Source organism: Protopterus annectens, chromosome 5.part0, assembly GCF_019279795.1.
Source record: "Protopterus annectens isolate FY-2018-M chromosome 5.part0, PAN1.0, whole genome shotgun sequence".
Lineage (NCBI taxonomy): Eukaryota > Metazoa > Chordata > Ceratodontiformes > Protopteridae > Protopterus > Protopterus annectens.
This window is the reverse complement of record NC_056735.1, coordinates 1,947,720,113-1,947,742,927: the sequence shown is the minus strand read 5'-3', so window position 1 is coordinate 1,947,742,927 and position 22,815 is coordinate 1,947,720,113.

Sequence of the window (22,815 nt, the reverse complement as noted above, 5' to 3'; positions counted from 1 at the left end):
GTACACTGTTCATCAGAGGGTCTGGCAGCATGTCATTATTCCCTTTCTTTTTCACTTGCATGTGTTCCCTGAGAAGTTATGTCTATGTGTGAATATAAATCTTCAGTCTCTCATGTAATGAGTCATATGAACAGCCACCAAGTGCCATTGTTAAAATGAAGATAATGTGAGATGACAATATTGTGGAAACTAGGCAAGTCTTATGACAAACATCTGAGCCAGGCTGCATTGTAATTGGCTGAACCCAGATGAATATAATGAATGTAACAGTAACAAATACTTATAATAATCAATCATAACAGCTTGTGACACATACAAATCTACTATATCTCATACTAATAGTACTGTATGTGTACAACTGTATGCGTGATCTACCTACAATTATTAGCAATCACTAGCCTGCAAAACGAAAACATAGCGATGATGTTTGCTAATAAAGAAATGTTGAAAAGAAAGGCTTCTCTGCACAAATATCCTAAAATATAGGCTACAAGAATGTTGTAACAAAAACACCCAAGGTGTTGTAGACAGATGCAATATCAATGTTGAATTAAAGGGCATGCAACACCTTGTACCTTACACCTTAACTGTCATTTTGGAAAAAACCCTATGTCATTACCTGCAAAGTAGACCACTAGAATAAGTGGAAACCCAGTCTGGCCGCATATGTCTACAAACTCAGTTTTAGCCGGTGCCACTCAAGTCCTCTAACACCGTGCCAAAAGACTCTCCACCCTCATCACTGCAACCCCAGCTCACTTCCATCCTGCCTAAATACAGTACATTTTGCAACCTAATAAATATAGGAGTGAACCAATATGAGCACTGTTCTTCCAAAACAAAAAACAAAAACAAAAAAAAAAACACATTTAAACTTGGCAGACAACACAAATCTATTCATCTAATATGACAAAAAGGCCAGAGAGGACCATCTCCTCACGATCTTTATAACCTCCATTCCCCAGCCTCTCTCTCTGAAATCCTACACACTGAAAAGCCTTCCTTAATAAATAAAAAAAAAAATGATTGTCTCATATCACCCTGCCAGTATGTGATTATAAAACTGCAGTCTCTCACCATGCAACACCTGCAACCTCCTGGCCCATGACACTAGACATATAGACTGATCCCTACATGCCCTCAAAACAAGCTGCACACTCTTACCTACCTAATCTGTTTTCAAGCAGTGCACCCAAAATCTCCATGGAGGAAGGAAATGTAACAATATCCTACCATACCAGCAAACCCATCAGCTCATTTACCCTAAAAGCCCTCCTATACAGCCATACTGACATGTTAACCCAGAATGTGTAATTGATGGAATTCTCTGTCAATAAATGCAAACCAACCATTAACACTTTAAGGGCCTGTCTTGTCACTGGCCAATGCCTGTCAGCTTTCCTCACTTTGACCCTACCCAAACCCTTCAACATTCAAGCTATTGTCCATGACTTTGTCAAATCCTGTAAATCTGCCACCCATGCAAATAGAGTAATAGTAGCCAAATCCACCTTAACTGTCTGGACCACACCCCTTTATCTAAGCCTTAGTTATGTAATGCAGCAATAAATTCTCAGACCACATTGTCTCCTCTTCAGGCAACTGCAGTACAATCTCATCAAATGCAGATAAAGCCCTACCATATGCCTTCCTATTTGAGTCTGCCCAGGATCGCTGAATCAGCCATTCTGTCACTTCAGCCCAGTTCACCACACTCCTCTGCAATGAAACCAGTTTGCCATGTGTTTCCGGGGCCATCTGCAGAAACCTGTAAAACTGAAAGCTGGAAAGGCTGTCTGCAATCACATTCCACTTATCTGAGAATTGTACATCTGAAAAAGAAAAATTTATCAATAAACACTGCAAAACCAGCTTCCATAATGCTATCAAAAGCAACCTACATTTGGCCATTTTTGACTTGAAGACCTGCGTCACTGCCAAATTATATTAATTAAAACCTATCTTCCTGTCACTCAAGCAGTCTTGCTAAACCATCAACACCACCAAAATAGGCATCATCTCTGAAAAGGCCACATTCTTCTTCCACTCATCATCCCAGTCCTCCAGCCAATGAACTGCAAACCATTCCCTGTTAAAATATGCCCCCATCTCTTCACCCCTGCTGTGACTGTAAACAGCTGCAGTTCATCCTGATTAATCAAATCTTTCTGCCAGAACAAAATGCCATCCACTTACACCAACTCACTAAGCCTCACCAAATAATGCTTGCCCCCCCCCCCCCCTTTTAACAGAAATGCCACTGACCTGCAAAATGTTCATCCAGGACTAACTGCCCGATACACAAAGTTTGAGAGATCTAAAAGTTTCATGGCATCCCTTATACGTACTTTATTTTTAGCCATCACTCATGTAAACCTTTCTTTCAATCACTGTACCTTTTCAAAAGGAAGATAGAACAAGCCTCATCCCATGTCCACTGTCCAACTCAAAAAACAAAAAGCCTTAGCAGGGACCTCCAGCTTCTGCCTCATCAATGGGACACCCAGATCCTTACAAAGAACAAGGAATGCCTACAAACCTTTTCTAGCCTCCTCAAAATGGTCACCCATTAATAAAAAATTATCCAGATAATGCACAACCTTCTGAGTGCCCACCCTTTGCTGCCAGACCCAGTGAAGTGTCAAACTAAATCTCTCAAATGTTGCACAAGCCACTGTGCAACCTATGGGCATGGTCTTGTCAAAATAAATCTGATCCTTGACTATAATTCCAAGTAAGGACCACTCCTCCTTATGTACCAGCAGCAACCAGAATGCAGACGCCTTATCAATCTTTACCAATCAAGGGTCCTTAAACTCTTTAATCATTGTCACTGCATCACCCAATGGTGTGTATCTAACCATCAAATCTTTCCTGTAAATAAAATCATTGACTGACTCCCCTTCCAGAAAAGACAAATGATAAATCAACTAAAATTCACCAGGAGTCTTCTTAGGGACCAACCCCAATAGTAACACTTTAAAGTTAGCAGAAGGAGGGTACTGAAAGGGACCTAGTTACCTGCGTGCTTGCAATTCTTTCTCTACCTGTCCTTTAACACTACCTCCTTCCCATGTACTGAATGCAAATTCTTACAAATCAAACCGTCCCCACAACTCACCAGTTTGATAGAAACCCCCCCGGTAAATGCCAAAATTACTTCTGCAGTAGTAATGTCTGATTCTGGAAAATGTCACAACATCTGGCACAAAACTTGCACCTTAAGAAGCAAATGGGAAGGCATGTTTCCTCTCTGCCTCTGAAAGGACATACCTCCACAATCCATCGAAAATGACCCTGTTCTCTAATCCCCTGCAATCCTTGTGGCAGGATTGGAAAGTATACATTATCGGTTAACACCAAGCCCCCATGTATTGGATATCACTCCTGACAGATGGATGCACACCTAAACAAATCGAACATGTATGCAAAAATTTACACACAGCCCATGTACACTGACCCACATTAAATGCCCAACACACCCTGCTTATCTCTCCCTCTTGTTTACCCAACTTGGAAAAACACCCCAACTATCCATCATCATACCCAATAAGATATTAGGGTGCCTTATTTCCCACCTCAATGACTGATCTATGGCTTTCCGTTTATGAAATCATTGATCATACCATTTCCATGCATTCCTGACATGAAGCTGATTAGCCTTGCAAACTATAAGAAAATAACCTAAAGCAGTAAAGCCTGGGAATTAACCTTCTCTAAACAAACTGCCATATAATACGGAAAACTAAGTACACGGTTCTCCAACATCCTGGATCTAAACCTTCTGACTTTCCTCTGACCCAATACTACTAATGGAGCCAATAGGTCCTTCTTATTTGACATCTCAGTTTCCACCAAATGCTGTACCCCTCTGTGTCAATTAATTTGAATATGTCCACATACTCACCTTTCCAGACCTTCTCTTAAATCGACATAGGAATATGAGGGATAAGAAAAACTTCTCCTTCTTTGTTAGTCAACACTTGCATCACCAACCATTTGCCTGATCAAATCCCAGACTCAGAACCTATGCCCTGATGCAGTGAATGACCTCTGATCCAGACTAGATCCTGCACTCCCAACATGTGCCCCCACCCCATCATCCCGACTCAGCACTGAACTCTGGGCTTACTCACCCTCTCCCAAGGGAGACCAATGATTTATTCAACCTGCCTAATTAAATGTGTCAAATTACTTCAGCCACTCATGATTGCACCAAACCATCTCCCTTGGAAGCCATAAATCCAGTGTTGCACATACCCAACAAAACATCATTACCTGTAACCACTTCCAAACTTGTTCCTTGAGAAAGTTAGTTCATGACTGAAACAACTGTGGACTATTACAGCACTAAACTTTCCTGTGGAAACAGCTTCTCTGCCAAGGAAGCCTGTTGCTTTTGTAGTTTGAGCAGTGTTTCGACCCACACTGCATATATCTTGCAACAGTCATTCAAAATTGTTGAGTGGAAAGCCCTTCACTTGCACCCTCCCTCCATGGTTTTAGCCACAACTGCACAAGTGCAGTGAGCAATCATTACTCATGGGTGTTTCACATCCTGCAGAGAAATTACTAGACTGCTTCACTTACAACCATGGTCTCTTTTAGAAAGAAGAGACTCACCGAAAAAAACATGTCATACCACTCTAACCTGCACCCAAACCACTGAAACTGAACAATGAAGGTGACATCTGCAAAACCACCAATGTGCCATGGAAAAGGGTCCAGTTAAAAAACTTGTCATAAATCAAGCTCACAACAGTCTACCAACAACTCCTAAAAGGCTGACTTATTCCACCAAGACTGTTCCAACTCTAAAGAAAATACAAACTGTCCCAGTCACCATGCTTATACAAAACAACCATGCAACGCCAAATAATGCAAACCCAATTGCACACTCCACAAGCCTTAAACTGATGCACCCCTTTTAAAACCTACTACCCAGTTCACTCCAGTATTAGTCAATAAAATTGTTATAATTAAGCATATATACATATCTTTGAGACAACCTTTCACTGCATCTATCATACTGAGTTGCTTTCTGTCAATACAATAAGCACAACTCTCAAACATGCATATGACAGAGGAAAAAAAACAATATTAAATGTATGCCAAACAAGCACAACTCCTCTCTGCCCACCAGTGTTAACCCGAGGCCTATCTGATGTCTTGAGTACCTTCTGGTCATCTTGGATGCAATACTTGCAACAGCAAGTTTATGTCTAAATCTGATATCCTCACCCCACAACTCCTGCACAAAACCAAGATAACTCCTCTTAACCATTACCTCACTTCCTCCCCAGCCATCCCTCCTTCTTAACCTTAACCCTTCCTCATCTGCAATCCTACAACAACAACTACATCCCTTTATTTCCTAAGCTCCTCTGTCCACCGACATTCCCCAATCCCTTGCCCATAATCCTGCAGGCATCTCTAGACAAATTAGTTTGCAAACAAACTGCATTTATAAACCCTGCACTTAAACAGCTGCTGTTAGCAGACCATTACGAATTATGAATATATTTGTTACAATGCATAAACTAAATGTTAATATCAATAAGTAGTTCTGGAGAGAAGAATATTCAACTATGTGGGAAATAAATCAAGATAATTTAATGATATATTTCCCCTATGTGGATTTGAAACCACCGCACACCAAAACATAGGGATTCTGGGCAGTTTCCTTGCAGGCAGAGCATGTGTTGTCTTAACAAACAGGTATTGCTTGTGATTTTCCATATTCCAGCAGATAAGAGATGAATATGGAAATTTCCAACACTTATTGGCCATTATAATTTAAAGAAATAACAGCTATCAACGGATAACTGGAAACATGTGGAATCAGACAGATGGGAATTCCTCTTAGCTTAAATAAAAAGGACTGTAGTAAGAATGTTCACTTTCTTAGGAGGAATGAAGTAAAGATGTTATTTATGATTTACTCTTCAGACATACAGCTAGAGTAGGTGATGCTGTTGTACTATATCTAAAACTATGAAATGCATAGTCGTCAGCAGCCTAGGTACTATAGGTGTCAGTGATACACAACTACAGTAGATGTGTGAAATGATGTTGTTATATGCTGGAAAACAGATGTACATCTACAAAGTTCAATATTATATATATCATAAACATTACTAAATAAATTAACAGCATGGGAAAAGAACCCATACTTATATGGAGAGCAGTTACTTTTGCTTCTTAACTATTCAGATGAGCTACTTGTCAGAACAGCTACATTGTTTTTTGTTGTTGTTTGTCTTTTCGGCTTTTCTCGGTTAGGGGTTGCCACAGCGGAACTCCGGTCCGCTAATGATTGGCAGTAGATTTTTATGGTGCCAAGTTGCCAGCCCGACCTTCAGCAAAGGAACGCCCATTCACGCATGTCTTTTGGAGGCCACTCGACTGCGTGGAGGACATGCAGACTCCACACAGAAGGCACTCCAGCCCGAGAATCGAACAGGAGAACCTCTTGCTATGAGGCAACAACGTTACCGCTGTACAGCTACATAATGGTTATAAAAGCCAAGTATCTGATATATTTTGGGACACAGCTATATCTATTTTCTTAGGAATGCTCAGATATATGTAGGATTGTGGCACATACTGTAGAGATCTGCTGGCTGTGACTACACTCTGGTGACTCTCTAATGAAGCTACTCTGCATCATTCCAATGCAGGTTACCATAAGTGGTGGTGAACATGTGCTCCAGTCCAATAGATCCCCTTACATCATCGGTGCTCCGTCACAATCCAGTTTCAGATATCGATCATTGAAAGGTTCCTTGACCTGGCTTTCATCTGATGCTCTACTCTAGTGTATATTGTCAGAATCTGGGTGGCCTATTGCTTGGTAAAGTTGGATGTACAGACACATTGCAGCCTCCTGGAAGTAGCCATCTTGATACTTCAATGAAAAATGTATAAATGGAAAAAATGCTCACTGAGGTCCCACTCAGTTCACGGGAATCAAAGGTCTGATCTGTAAATGTTTCAGAATCAATATTTAAAAGTTGTGCTTATGTCATGTTATCAGATCATTGGAAGATAACAGGCACATACTACACATGGTACGATTTATCAATACATACTGGGTACTTGCATGTAGCGTCCACCAGTTATGCTGAGCTATTGGTTAATGAGCTGAATTTTGAGAAGTTACAAAGAGGTATGCAAATGGTATTCCAAAATGTGGAATTTTTTTGAACCTTTTAAATTGTGTATGGCACAAATGGTACTTATATATAGGTGCACATCAGCTGCCCTTACTTTCAGAGATACCTGAGTCATTGGTAGCTGATAAGGTAAATTGCCACCTGTTAGCATTTCTGTTTTGGGGAATATTATTGATGTTAACATTACTTATCCTCAAATGTATCTGAGTTATTTTTATTGAAAAAAATGTGCTTTAAGACAAATGCTTGTAACTTACTGGAGTTCTGTGTGATCTACCTTTATGCATACAGGTGTTGCCATCAGCATTAAGGGAAGCATTCATTTCTAATATGCAGTTGTATAGACAGATTTACTTAGCAAAAGTGAACAGTACAGAAAGACAGATTTATGGATCATCCATATGCTTATGGGCAGTGTGGTGTTCATATAGAAACCTATGGACTCGGACACTAACAATATTTACTATGTCCTTTTGTTGTTATGGATATTTCTTCCCTGATGGTTCTCAACATAAGTCTTATAACTACTTGGTCAGTGTAAAAAGGATCCATATTCTCAGTCGCCTACTTACAGATATTGAAGTTTTCTAACACAAGTTGTTGAAATGGTAATTTGAGTAGCATTTTAATGTACAATGCATGCAGACTCTTGTGACATGATGATGTTGGCTGTAGATCTCCATTCAACGGATATGTAGTATAAGGTGTTTGAGTAATGCAGACAGCATCTACAACTATCACAAGTTATGTTGATTTTACAACTGTTATGCATGCAGGCAGTGGAGTTATTTTTTCTATGTTTCATTAGTATTTGTCACAGTCAGTATTTCATAGTCTTTTGCATTGCACAGGAATGCATACTGTTTATGGTGACATACGCTGTCCACATAATCATCTGCATAACTGAGTCCCCACAGAAATATGATGATTTACATATCACCATCTTTCAGATGGTAAACAGACCTAGGGGCAACAATTTCTTCCCACATGCTAGATGCATTGGACAACATGGTCAAAAAGTCCTTGGATGTGCAGGGAATACAGTATGGAGAAATGAAGTGTGGATTGACATCAGCATGTTTAATGCAGTTGCAGGGCACAATAGATCCCATGAGGCCTGTTGATGAAATTGTTCTGAAATGGTCCTCCATCTAACAGGTAATGGCAGTATGAGAGATCGAGGGATGACACCAGTGGTGATCAGTAGTGGGCCACCACTGACCCCCACAATAAGATTACAGTATATCCTGCCTCCATGCATATGGCCAGTGCACAGCAATGCATATCCAGGAGTGGGATAGAAGCAGGAGTTCCATATCAAACATGTATGTCTTACTTTGCATGATATGGATGACTATAGAGTAAATCATTGCATATTGCTGTTGCATGTATATTCATGTATTGTCATTTTTGATTTAGAGGAGCAGAACTGAATCATGCACATCAATCCACACAGGGTGATGATATGAACTTAAGTGTAATGACATGTACCAATAGAACAGCAATACAGACAGAACAGTGCAAGTAACATGTGTAATACTGTCAGCATTAATACTCACAGGTCAGTCTCCTTCTGAACAACACCAGGGAATGGCAGGTGAGTGTATCTGTACTGTGTTACTGTGAGTGCTACCTGTTATTGTACACAAAAACAAAATAGAGAGAAGGATCCATTGTTCAGGTGCAGATACAAATCACTTTATTGGTAAAAAAGGTAACAAGTGAGTGCTTTCATGTTCAAACCTAAGAACTATTTCATCAGCTGTCTGATGAAGCGTTCTTAGGTTTGAAAGCAAAAGCACTCACATTTTTACCTTTTTTACCAGTAAAGTGTTTTGTATCTGCACCTGAACCATGGAGCCTTCTCTCTACTTTGTTTTCATGTACAGTGGAGTTTTTTAGAGAGTGCCATTATCCTCATTTGTCTTTGGTGTTTGCTACCTGCTATTGCCTCAGCCTCATGTCATGACACTGCTGTTACTGTCATATTGATATTTGCCTAACATTGTACACTACAGGTGAACCTAGTGGGTCTAAGCCATTCAGATGCAAGTACAGACCAGGTATGTTACCACAACAGTTTCATAGTTTGCAGCAATGTGTAGCAGACCTGTGGACCTGTGACACATGACATTAGTGTTAAGGTTTTAAGACAAATGAATATCAGTCCAACAGGTGCAATATATCTGCAGCCCCTGTTACCGTGTCATATATGCCATGCTATCAGTATTCTGTTGCCTGCATACATGACTATGTTGTCTTTTTCTTTATTTTCCCACTTCAGGATCTGTGGTAGAACACACAAACTCTCAACAGCGGGAGTCTGTCAGTGGTTTCCTATTACCTATATTTCATACATGACTTTGCTGCTACTCTTGTTGTTTTCCTCCATTAATACTGTGTCTGTCTACCTATTCTTAGGCCAAAATTCATCATGATCAAGTGTACAGAACCAGCCTTTTCCATCGGGCATCAATGACTATTCTCCACCCTGCACACACTTCTGCTGCTGGGCCATCTGTTGAAGGCCCTGCAGTCACAACCAGACAGACACGCCACCATAATACTTCTTCACCTCCAACTACTGTATATTTTAATGCTGCTTTAATGGTTCATGCTGGCATTGATGTGACTAATAATGCTGACTTTGTTTCCCTACAATAGTTGAAGTTCATCTATCTTCAACTGCACTCTCATCCCAGGAGGACTTGTCAGGTGTGTTTTATGTTTGTATTCATAATATGTATCATGTATGTTGGCTATGTAATGTATTGTTATCTTCTTGTTAAGTAAATTCCATGACACATACACAGACAATTCCTACTGGTAAGTCAGTATTATCTGTACCATTGCAGTAAGACATATGTGTCATATGTCTTTCATGATAAGCAGCATGGGATGTAAGAACACAGTCCTGATCTATATCATTTTAGCACATTAACTATCTGTATCCTGCATTAGCTCGTCCACTGACTATGATGTGGAAAATGATGTGTCTCAGTATAATAGCATGGCCACCAGCACATAGGGCAGTCACATTGTAATACAGTCCAGCCAAGATGGTGCAGTCATATGGATGTGACTGCAGTCTCAGATGTGGAATGAAACTTGTCCAGCAATTCTGACAATGACAAGACATCGGATGTTTCACAGGATGAGACCACTGACCGACAGACCCAAGTTGAGACTGTTGCTGATGTTGACATTTCCCGATAACACATTGATACTGGCCATTGCAGTAGATGTAGGAGTGCAGCTGGTGTGCATGGGCATGTGTCAGAGGGTGACTGTCTACTCCTACAAGCAAATGAAAGTCCTCAGCAATGTCATGGATCTGGCATCCGTGTACTTGCTCGTGTCACAGACCATATTGTACACCACCTGGCACGCTGCATGAAGGACAGGAGTGCCGACACGGTGATGTAATGTCATCATTGACTGCTAAGAATGAAAGTATGTTATCTGTGGCATGGTCAGTAGAATCCTTGGCCTCTACAGTACTACAGCAGTGTAGTAGTACAAACAGGGTTCTCCATGCCCTGACAGTACTTGGATGATTGCTATATGGGAGAAGCAGCCCAACGCTGTCAGCAGAACCAACTTTGCCTATCAAGCATCAATGGCTATGCTCCAATGTGCACAAACCTCTGCTGCTGGCCCACGTGCTCTGGGCCCAGGAGTCACAACCAGTCAAGTTGTTGTCATGCTCCTTCACCTCCACATGCTGGTGTTACCTCATCACTCTCCTCTATGGAGTAACCTGGGCCATGTTTTTCCATATGTGGTAGTACTAGAGCAAATGCAGTGTGACACTTCAGCACGGGTGCCCTAGACTATGTTAGATTGACACAGTTGATCCACACTGTTCACTCTATTCCGTACTGTCATTCTCACCCCATTATGCTTGCTTTACAAAACGCTGACAATATCATCTGTCTGTGTTCATTGACATGTCCAATATCACAGGAATCCAACAGTTTACTGAACATAGTTGACTACATTTATTATAGTTATGCATTATGTCCCGCATTGTTTACCTCTTTACAGTGTTTTATAGTAGATAAATTGGAATATATTGCATTGATGTGTGTACTTTACTGTATGCCATACACTAATACAACAATCTGAGTCTGTATTCATACTTGTGTCAGTTGTGCCCTGAGTCAGTGAACCCTGTTGTAACAGATTTCTCATAGTTTCTGATAATGGTATTGTATCTGATGCTCAATGCATACATCTAGTGGGTAATTGCTATTAGATGGAGTCTGTGCTTCTGTGATGGGACAATACCTGAATATCGGTGTTCAGTCTGTGCACTCATTTATGTGTGGCTTGTCATGACTCAAAGTTGTAGGTCAGATGGTGCCATGTTGACTAGGCCTGCACTTTTGGTGGCATACTACATTGCCTATGCCTGTGTCTTCTGGCCCCTAGGTCCTTCTGCTTCTCTTCTTCTAACTGTTGGATGTCATCTTAAGACATTTGGGGTTCTTAGTGCAGTTCACCTGCAACCACAGCTGGAACACTAGCATGTGCTCTGGTTAGCATGTTGTACAGCATGGTGCACACCATTACCATTTGTGCTGCCTTCTCAGGTGTGCATTGCAGTGCTTCCCAGGATGGGTCTAGACATCTGAGCCTAGCCTTCAGTAGAAAAAACACAAGTTCTATGGTGTTTCTAGTTGTTGCACGCTCTCTATTGTAGGACTGTTGTACGGGGTTGGATGGCTCATGGTATGGGTTGATTAGTGGCTCAAGAGGATAACCACAGTCAACAGAGCAAGAAATCTGGACAAAGCCATAAAGAAAAGTGGGGCAAAGGCCCAAAAATAGGGTCAATTTTTAAATATTGCTCTTACAAACTTAGACAGTTGATAGAATAACAGGTTTTGCATTAGCATGAGTTTTCTGAAGGGTATGAATTCTGAAACTCATCTGTCTGTCATTATTTTCTAACTTTAATTTTTAATAATTTGCCACTAGTTTGGCAGAAAACCACAAATTTATGGAAAATGGACCAGAAATATGAAGCAAAAATCTGGACATTCTGTGAAAATCTGTACAATTGAGTGGTATGTTGGGGGAGTAAACACACATTTGTTCAGCATGAATAAGTTGGAAGGGGTATCCTTAGATTACATTCTAGCTGTCTTCCTGTACTTACCCAGTGGTAGTCTCTCAGGTATTTCACCTTCTGGAATGCAACCCTCAGGCCACCTTCCCTCCTTACGGCAGCATCATGGACACTTTCAAGGTGTGTTACCATGATGTTTGTTATGCGGCCATCTGCTGCACACACAACTTGGAAGTTCAGGGATTGCCAGTTCTTACTGTTTATGTATCAGTCTGTTTCAGGATGTACTGTTGTCCTGATAGGTATGTCTGTGCATTCTGTTGCATCGAGTATATGGGGGAAGTTTGCAATGTAAATCTGGTGCATTATAGTTCTCCACTCCATGGGGATGGATGGAAATTGGATGTAGACATCCACATTGCTGTACATTTCTGCCCAAAATTTTGCTAGGATATAGCTGGAAGCTGTCTGTGACACTCCCACAGCATTCCCGTTGTGTCTCTGGAATGTCACAGATACAAGTACACCCAAGCTGAGACATACATTCATTTCAAGGGGAATGGGTTTTCCTCCAAGGTTATGCACAGAAGTGTGAAGCACACATGTTGCAGACAGCCTGGCCAGTTGTCTGTTTATCCGGTACTTGTTGATTATTTGCTGGTTTGACAACTAGTTTATTTGCAGTGCTGCTCTGACTCTATCTGGTTGTCTTCTGTGGTTTTGGTATTGTTGGCTCAGTTAAATCAGTTTCAGTTTTATGGTTTTTCAACCATGTGAATAGATCTATATATATATATATATATATATATATATATATATATATATATATATATATATATATATATATATATATATATGTGTGTATGTATATGTGTGTGTGTGTGTGTGTGTGTGTGTGTGTGTGTGTGTGTGTGTGTGTGTATTTTTTCCATTTTTTTTTTCTGCGCCTGATGGGATTTCTGTTTATGGTAATTCACTGAGGAGTACAGTCAGTCAATAATGGTGGATATTAGTGTTAGATATTTATAATTGTTACAGATGTGTTATTGGACATATCTACATCCCTCTTAATCCCTCCTCTCCTGCCAAATTGGAAGAAAAGGGAGTGAGTTCCATTTAAAAGTAGTAATTTGAGTTACACATTTGTGTTCATCCAGAATCACACATTAACTGACTTTTCAACTTCATTGTGCTATTGGTTAGAAGTGACTGTTTGAAAAGTATGCTTATTGATTAAGGCATTGTATGTTTGCTAATTATTAAGTGTATTTGATGTCAATTTAAAAGTGTTCCCGTTTCTGCTGGTGAACCTCACACTGTTGTTTTTTCTGACCCTGTTTCTTAAAAGCAAGAGAATAAATCTGAGGGGTATGAGGCTCAGTTGTTGGGTTACTACTGTGTAGGAAGGTTGCAAGGCCCTTTTCCCTTGCTTTTTAAGCTGGAGTTAGGGAGGATCATGGACTGAATTACATGGTCATGCGTAGTTGAGAAGTTATACTTGATTGGGGCACTTGACTATTATTGATTTTACTTTGAGCCATTTGGGATAGAGAAACATGAGCTGTGGGTTGGGGTCAGTACAGTGTTGAGAATTAACATGTGTTTTGGGGGGCAATTCCACTTGAGGTTTGCATTCCCAGCTTCAGATACTAGCTTGCTTGCTGGTAAATCAAAGGAGATGTCAGGCAATCAGTACTGCCAGTTTGGATGCTATACAGGAGGCATACTTGTGGAAAGGGGGTTTAAACCTACACCACAACATTATATGGGTTATGGTAATAGTTAGCCATGGTCCTGCTTGGGACAGCTTTATTATCAGGGAGGAATGTGATGTTTAGATATCTCAGGACAGGAAGTGTGATGATGTATGTCAGTGGAAGGTTATATGTGCGGGAGTCGGGGGGGGGGGTTATGAGGTAAAATAGAAAATAAATTGAAATGGGTTTAAGACACATAAGATGGGTTTTAAGCATAAGGTTGTAGAGTAAGAGGGTGCAAGAGATTCGGGATGCATTCAGTAGACAGGTTCAAAAAGCTGTTTGCAGTCCCATGCGGGTTGGTGGGCCTCATCTTGTGTTAGGGATACTTATTCATGTTTTCTATGCTCTGTAACAGGATGTCAAGTGTTAAGGAGTTGAATAATATGTAGCAAGCCATAATTTCATAAGCTGAAGCCTTAGATGCTGAAGAGAGGTGCACAGGATGGGCGGATAACAGAATGGAGAAAGTACAAAACATCAGAAGGGTATGAAATGGTATAAAACTTAAAGCAACAAGGAAAGCGATCTTGGCAAAGTTAAAGAGGTGACACAAAATAGGCTTTGGCAGACATTTAGCACCTCAAATAATGTTAGTGTTGTTAATGGGAAATGAGCACAAGGATTTTGATGGTTTGTTTAGTTGCTGCTGTAGAAGTTGCTGAGGACAGGTAATCTGGGTCAGGATTAAGCAATAAAGGCAGGTCATAGTTAAAGAGAAATAGGGACAGAACTTATGTAGTCTGGAGGCTGCAGGTGAGGGTTTGAGGTTCCCTCAGTTGTCATTAGGGTAAATGGTGCTGACAGATGAAAAGAGAGAATGTTCTAGGCAGTCGAGCCCTTAGCTTGCAAAATATACAATCCTTGCTTTTGGAATAGCAGAGCAATAAATACTACTGAACTGAGCAAGTCTCCTGGCATTTAAACTCTGTAAAACTCCACCCCAGCAGAATCAGGCCAATTGAAATGCAGTTAACTCCCAAACTGGCCAGTAGAAATCAAGTACTCCAATCCCCTCACTGGAAACTGAGCTCATATAGCTGCCATGTGGAAGCTTCTGCTCTTAACAAAGGCTGGAACACTGCAGACTCAGCCCCAGAAAGCCAATGAAGCCTTTGCAGTGCAATGAATCAGCAAGAGCCCAGGTGGAAAGGGCTTTGTAGTCTTCTCTTCTTTCTCTTTGGTCTTCTTGTCTTCAGATTAAACTAGCACTAAAGAACAGTGAACAGAGCAAGCCTCCTGGTATTTCTAGTTTACAATGCTCTGCCCTGTAGACCCCAACCAATCCAAATACACCTAATACCTGGTAAAAACTATCCAATCAAACTTAAACACTCTAAACCCTCACTGGAACCCAAGCTTAGGTAGCTGTCATGTGGATGCCTCTGTCTCATGAAAGGCCAGAACACTGCAGACCCTGCCCTAAAAGCTGATGTGTCCTTGTAGTGTTATGAATCAGCAGGAACCCAAGATGGAAAATGGATATGTAGTCTTTTCCATTCCATAGTTTTGATGACCTCAGAATAACCCTTCGTTAGAGAAGAGGATGCAGTGGGTCTCCCACCACAAGAAGGGTGCAGAAAAAAAACAACTTGAAAATGTGTTTTACAATGATATAGTTTTGTGCATCTGTCCACCAAAGAATAACTCTTCAACAAATTATAAGCCCTTCAGTCAGCCTTCTGACCCTACAGACTGTTCAAACATGATTATATATTTTACCAGACATATTACTCACTGAATTGTTTCCTCTGTGGATCAGCCCACAGCCTCACTCAACAAACTTAAAATTAATATGTACGCTTCAACAAATAATTATATACATGTACTATCTGACTTCAATAGGAGACCCTGTGAAATCATTTCTTTTCACCTGATTTCAAAGCCTATATATAGAGACAAGCATACATATGGTCACTCTTTTTAATTGTCATGATGCTGTATTTCACAGTACCAAAACCTCAACCTATAAATTAAAACATCTACCATCACACACCAGTGGAACAGCTCACATGCATTTTATCCTGTCGCTATATACAGTGAACACATCTCAGGGCCTTAAACACACACAGATATGCACACACACACACACACACACACACACACACACACACACACACACACACACACACACACACACACACACACACACACACACACACACACACACACACACACACACACACACACACACACACAGGGATATATGTATAAACAGGTTTGTGTATATGTATATAGGCTCCATCTCTTTGGTCAAATGTTTGTAATGCTGGCACAGTTGATTGAAGAATCATATAATCACAGAATGCCAGCATTACTTCTGGGAGGTCATGGTACAGCAGGAATTGGGAGACTGCCTTTATCCTCCTGTTGTGAGATCTCAGAGTTGATGGATAAAAGTAGCAGGGGATATGGGTGGTGCAGGGGGATCCTGCATGTCTATAAATGATGTTTTTTCTTTTTCTTTCTTCATTGTTGTGACATTCAGTGGTTATAGATAGATAGATCAAATTAGGTTTGATTTTGTGCTTTTTGACTAAAGGTAGGACAGTCTTGAATGTGTTTGTGTGTATATGTCATAACAGTCATCCACCTACAGAAAATCACCTAAGCTGTTAGTTATTATTTTTACTTAATGTGAAACCCCTTGATATTGAAACAAACAATGGCCCCAACATAACACTATCCTGGGCTAAAGAAATACTTCTAGAATACTAAAATGCAATCAGGATTAGAAATAAGTTTTATCTAGTCAGACTGTTGCATTCAGAGATACCAATCCTATATCATAATCTGACTATTAATCATAGCAAAAGTGAAGGTCATCATTACCACTGCACATCGGCACACTTTGTCATTCTTTTCAAACACAAAGACAAGTAAGGACTTTTAACAGAGTTCTACCATTTATAATACTTTTTTTAATCAATTGGGCTAGTCACTTGTAAACCCAGCTCCACTGATTTTGATTCCAGTTGTTTTTCTACACTCCTTGTTTTGAGATAATCTCAAGTGTACCACTGGCATTTTGTGTGAGATGGATAGATGATGTTTGTGTGTTTTGCTGGGTTTTGTCCTGCTTTGCTCTGCACAGTGTGTTTTTGAATAATCCTGCCTGATAAAATGAGGCAGATCTTAAATTCATTCTGTAACAGAGGCAGGGATAATTTCTTTATACTTTTAACTATCTTAAAATAAAATGTGGCTACTTTGCTGTAGAATGAAGTTGGGCATGACTGCTTTATGTATACTGTCTTTTTGATATGCAACTACCAGTTAACCAGCATGATTGTTTTGGACAAACTTTTGGAGAAAAAAAAAAACATTTTCTTAAAAACGAGATGAATTGCAAAGGAATATCTTGGAGATAAATGACAAATGGAGGACTATGAAGTTATGTGACGCTAGATACTAAGCAAAAGATATCCATACTGTTCATGAAAATTGGCAAACACAAAGTATAATCTTAAACTTCCTCTAGAAGAATGTAATAAGGTTCCTTAGCTCATTTGAGTACTATTGAGTTAGATCCTCTGTCAGCTGCCTATAATAAGTATGAATAGAAAGCTGTCCATTAGCTTAAGCAATAATATAGCCAAAAAAGTTCAGGATAACTACAGGTCCATGCAGTCTCACACATACACCACACACACACACACACACACACACACACACACACACACACACACACACACACACACACACACACACACACACACACATTCACAGACACCCACACACACTGTCTGTATCTCAAATGTAAGTCATGTGAAGCATCCAAGCTATACATATTTTCTACACTGGCATTGATAATGAATGTTGATCTTTTCTATTCCAGGCATAAGTGGATATTTAAGAATTGTGTCTTATAGCTCCTGATGAAGGCCTCATGCCAGCTAGAAAGCTTGAACGTCTGACTAATTGCTAAATCTATGTTGCTGCAATGAAAGGTATTACATCATAACTGCATACCAGTGTCTATGCTTATCCTTATCTATTATACCTTTTTAAATGATAAATGAAGATATGTCATACCAAGATAAGAATACAATAAGCAAGCCTGTTGATGTTGCTCATGGCTACTTTTCTTTAGGACAGAGTTTTCATACATTCTGTTGAAAGGCCTACAATAGGATTCCTGATTGTTAGTGATTTTTGCTTATAACTAAACCTGAAACTGTAATAGCAGAATACCAGTGCATATATAATGATATCAACAAAACAAGAGAAGGAGGTGGGTATATTCTGAGAGAACACACACAAACACGCAAAACAAGTCAAGTGAAATGTTTAGTAACTGGACTGAGCTGAGACAGACCTATTTCAACCACTGCCAACTCAATCAAACAAGAAAAAAAAAGTTTCATGCTGAAAATCAAAAGCAAGAGATCAAAGAACGTCAAAATACAGCCTATACCGACAATATAATTTTCATATGAAATAATAAATAAGCAGTAATAAGTATACATCAGATAAGTAGATTTCGTTAGCAATGATATGTGACACACATAAAATTAAACAAGAAAAAAAGTGTGCAACACACAAGCACAAAATAATAATAGAAATCTAGTGACATCTCAGAAATTTGTCCAAGACTAAAAATAAGCATACTTAAAAATAGCAGTGAAAAAGTAACTGGGTAATAAGTGGTCTAGTTAAGCAGGATATCACTGCAAAAATTATTTTCCTTTGCCTATTGTGTATTTACACTTGTATGGAAAGAATAATAATATGCCTGCACTCCACAAGTGGGAGATGAGTCAAGCTTATGAATGTAATAAAATTAAATGAAAAAGTGCAAGGCATATGACTCATCCTATGAAAAATGTTATATGCAAATAAATGCTGCTTTATTAAAAGGTATGGCTCAATGTTCTTTAAGCACATCTTTGCAAAGTGATATTTTACAGTAATGGTATAAGTATAGTCTAACGCATTCTACTGCCAGGCATATTTGTGGAAGTCTAGCTATCACTTTCCAAACTTAAGAATATCAGTTTAGTTGTAGAAAAGAATTCTAAATTGTATTTTAATTGCCTGCACTAAGCTGGCCAGATGCTGCCTTCAAGATGGAAATGAAAAGTTGCAAGTTTGATAGGCATACATTAGACAATTGAAAGATATGTGACATCCATGTCAAAAACAGTTTCTTTTTATGCAAGATGTCATATTAGTTTTGTTCTTGCCCAATGCACAGTTTTTTTCAATGAACAAATAATAACTTTTATTTTACTAAATAAGAAAGAGTGGGGAAATATGAAGTATTTGTGCAAAACAGTGGAAAGTATGTGACTATTGTGTGGCAATGTATCACAAGTCTATTAACTTACTTGTTGTAACAATTAATACAAACTAAAATATGTGTAACGTTGTATATACACCATCAGATGGTTAAGGTATTATACAAGGAAGGCTAGCTTAGCTGGGGGTTTCTTGCAGTTTCTAATAAATAGTTTGCCATTTTGTACCCTACATGTTGCAGGTACCCTAATGCTTATGGAAACCAAACTTGTATGGACAGACAATCTATTTATGATGTAGTTACGCTTTCAGAAAAAAGGTGAAAATTGTGAAACATGGTATGTCTACAGTTAGAGGGGTACGACTTTATTGGCGTATAGGCACCTTTGAAGACTTGAAAAGTAAAACATTATGGGCATGCAGAAGTCATATTGTTGAAACACTGGTATGTCCTTAAGGGGTACTTTGCATATCAGCTATGGACGTCCACTACAGGAGATTGAAAGAGTTATACAGTGATGACTCTAGTACAAGCTGATCATTCTTGTAGTTATTTTAACTGAACAGATTGCCTGTGCAACTTTTTACCCTTTGATTTGGATGTTATTTGAGACATTTTGCCATCAACCTAATATTTATAGACATCAGGTTTGGTTTTATGTTCTGTGTTTCAAACGTATGGCTAAACAATCTACTTACACTGTACTGATAAGGTAAGAAAAGGGTGAAACATGGTATTTCTACAGCTAATACAGTTAGGCTCTATTTGGCTTGAATTCACCAGTGAAGGCTTAAAAACCCACAGTGGTGAGGGAATCCTTTTATGTTGTACAACTTATAGGTAAAGGCTTGGTATTTTGGTCCAAAGAGGTCATTATCCCCTGTACTTTGTCCTTATCTGACCAGTCATAAACTACAATGTTCAATTGGCTTGTTCCTGACCAGACATATGCAGCAATTAGAGAGATGCCAGAGGTTCCTTACAAAAAAAAATATAAGGTATAACAACCTGCCGTATGCAGAGTGCCTTAAAGCCACTACCCTCTACTCAGCCTCCTATAGATTGCTGAGAGGTGATCTGTGCCTGGCTTACAAAGTGTCCACAAACAGCACACTTAAGAATCTCCTTCATATTTGTAAGTTAAACAGCACCAGAAATACAAGGTCAAGGGAACTGAATTTTGTCTGTGACCTAAACAGAACATACTGGAGAGACAGAAACGTGTCCCAAAGACTGCCCCTCCTGTGGAACAGGCTTCCTAACAGGAGTTTGGCTATTACTCAGTTTAAGCACAACCCAGACCAGTGGATGGGGAATAGGAAATTTAAACTTGGCCTGACACCCATGTCCCTGATGGACAGAGGTGGAATATAAATGCCTGGCCCTCAATGTCCTGTTTGGATACAGAATGTCAGCATTCTTTCTAGAAAACTTGTTTAGGCTTAAGAAGGCCACCAAAGTCATTAGCCAAGTAACAATCCACAAATCTAAGTAAATATCTATGGGCATGCAGAGTCTATGCAGCTGAAACACTTGTATGTCCTTAAGTAGTGATGATGTGCATATATTTTATGGGTGTCCAAATCAGTAGGCTTAATGCGTTACCCAGTGAAGACTCTAGCTGAGCTGGTTCTTTCTTGCAGCTTTTACCAAATAGTCTGTGTATGTGTGTGTTTGTGTGTGTGTGTGTGTGTGTGTGTGTGTGTGTGTGTGTGTGTGTGTGTGTGTGTGTGTGTGTGTGTTAGAAAAAGTGACACACACACACACACACACACACACACACACACACACACACACACACATATATATATATATATATATATATATATATATATATATATATATATATATATGGATCTAGTACTTATGGCCGAACTTATAAATCACCGAAATGCAAACAACGGAACAATAACCAATGAAAACTCACTACAATGAAAATACATTCCACTGACTCACTAATCACCGAAAACAACACAATGGCAGGTACCTTCAGCAAAACTCGAGCGTATCCCGTACTGTCAGCAGAGAAGATACATTCCGATGTATACAGTTCAACACTTGTGCTGATAAAGAAAGAAAGACAGAATTCAGTTCACAAAGCTTTACTTATTCGTTTTAACCAGATAATGAAGTGTAAACACAGTCCCGTTCCGCTCATATTTGCAAAAGATTAGCAATTGCTTTCACGTAATCAAGGGGAGTGTACTCTTCTCAATTGGTGAACAAAGTCTGGAATTGCTCTTGCCGATGAATAAGGGCCCTTTTCTTTGGAGAAGGTGGGCATGCAGCAGACATCCCACTCCATACTTCATCCACCCTGTTCTGTTCATGGCTATTAGCCTGCAAAATGCTGTACACATCAAACAAATGCTTCCCTGCTATACAGCGAAGCCTCTTGTGCCATGCTTCAACAGCATTCTGGGTCCTGGGCAGGTTTAACTCATTTAACACACTGATATTCCAGAATTGCACAGGAAATAGTGGTGGGAATCTGATAGAATTCTTAGTCCTAGTTTTAAGACATCTAGGCTTCCCTATCAAATACCAGTCCTCAAAATACTTTAAGAGCGGCTTGCCTACTACAGGAAATTGCTCTTTTAACAGAAGAAATGTGTCCATGACTTTATCCTCTGATAGGAAAGCTAAGGCTGCCAACTGCTTGACACATTGTTGGAAGTGAATATCTATGTTGTATAGTGAAGCCAGTCCCAAACCCAGAATTTTCAGCCAAATGTTTCTTCCAAAATGGAAGAAACAACCCTTGCACACCACTCCACTAATATTGCGGTTTACGCTCTGAATGGCTGCAGGATCAAAGTCACACAAGACAAATGAGATCTCTAGATGTAGTTTGCAGTCATTAAAAAACTCAAAAATGCATCTCCACATTCAATTGTATGCAAGCAATGACTTCTTATTCATGAAGCAGTACATTAGGGGTACACTCCTGCTATAAGCACCATACTTGACAACACTATGAATGGTGTACAATTGCCTACATTCTGCACCTCTTTTGAAGTAAGTGCCATCCATTAGCCATATCTTTGTAACTGTCATGTCTTGCCAATTTGTGTCTGTTGTCAGCACTAGCACCTTGATATGATTGTTCAAATCTTCACAGGACTGTTTTAGGAATACACAATTTTTCAATGGGAATTGGGTTACATCAAAGTTGAATAAAACTAATGCAATACAATTTATTCCATGTCTTCCCTTAGAATGGACACGCTTAACAGTTTGAGCATGCATCGTCTGTTAGGCAAATACGGTGCAAATTCCAGGGAAGTGGAGGCTACAGCATTGTCCACAATGACACATGGTGTATCTCTGGGAAGGGATGCCCTTTGCATCAACTCTCTTCTAATGCGGTATTTTTCCACTTCTAGTGGTTCACCTGCATGACAATGCTCAAAGGATTTCACAAGCTCTTCACCATCGGTTACAGTGATAGTGATGGCTCTACCTTTACATTTACCGGTAATCATATATTTGCAATGTCAGTATTTACACGTTTTAGTCAATTTCTCTAACTGGTAGATATATCCATCTAATACCAGTATTTCTCCA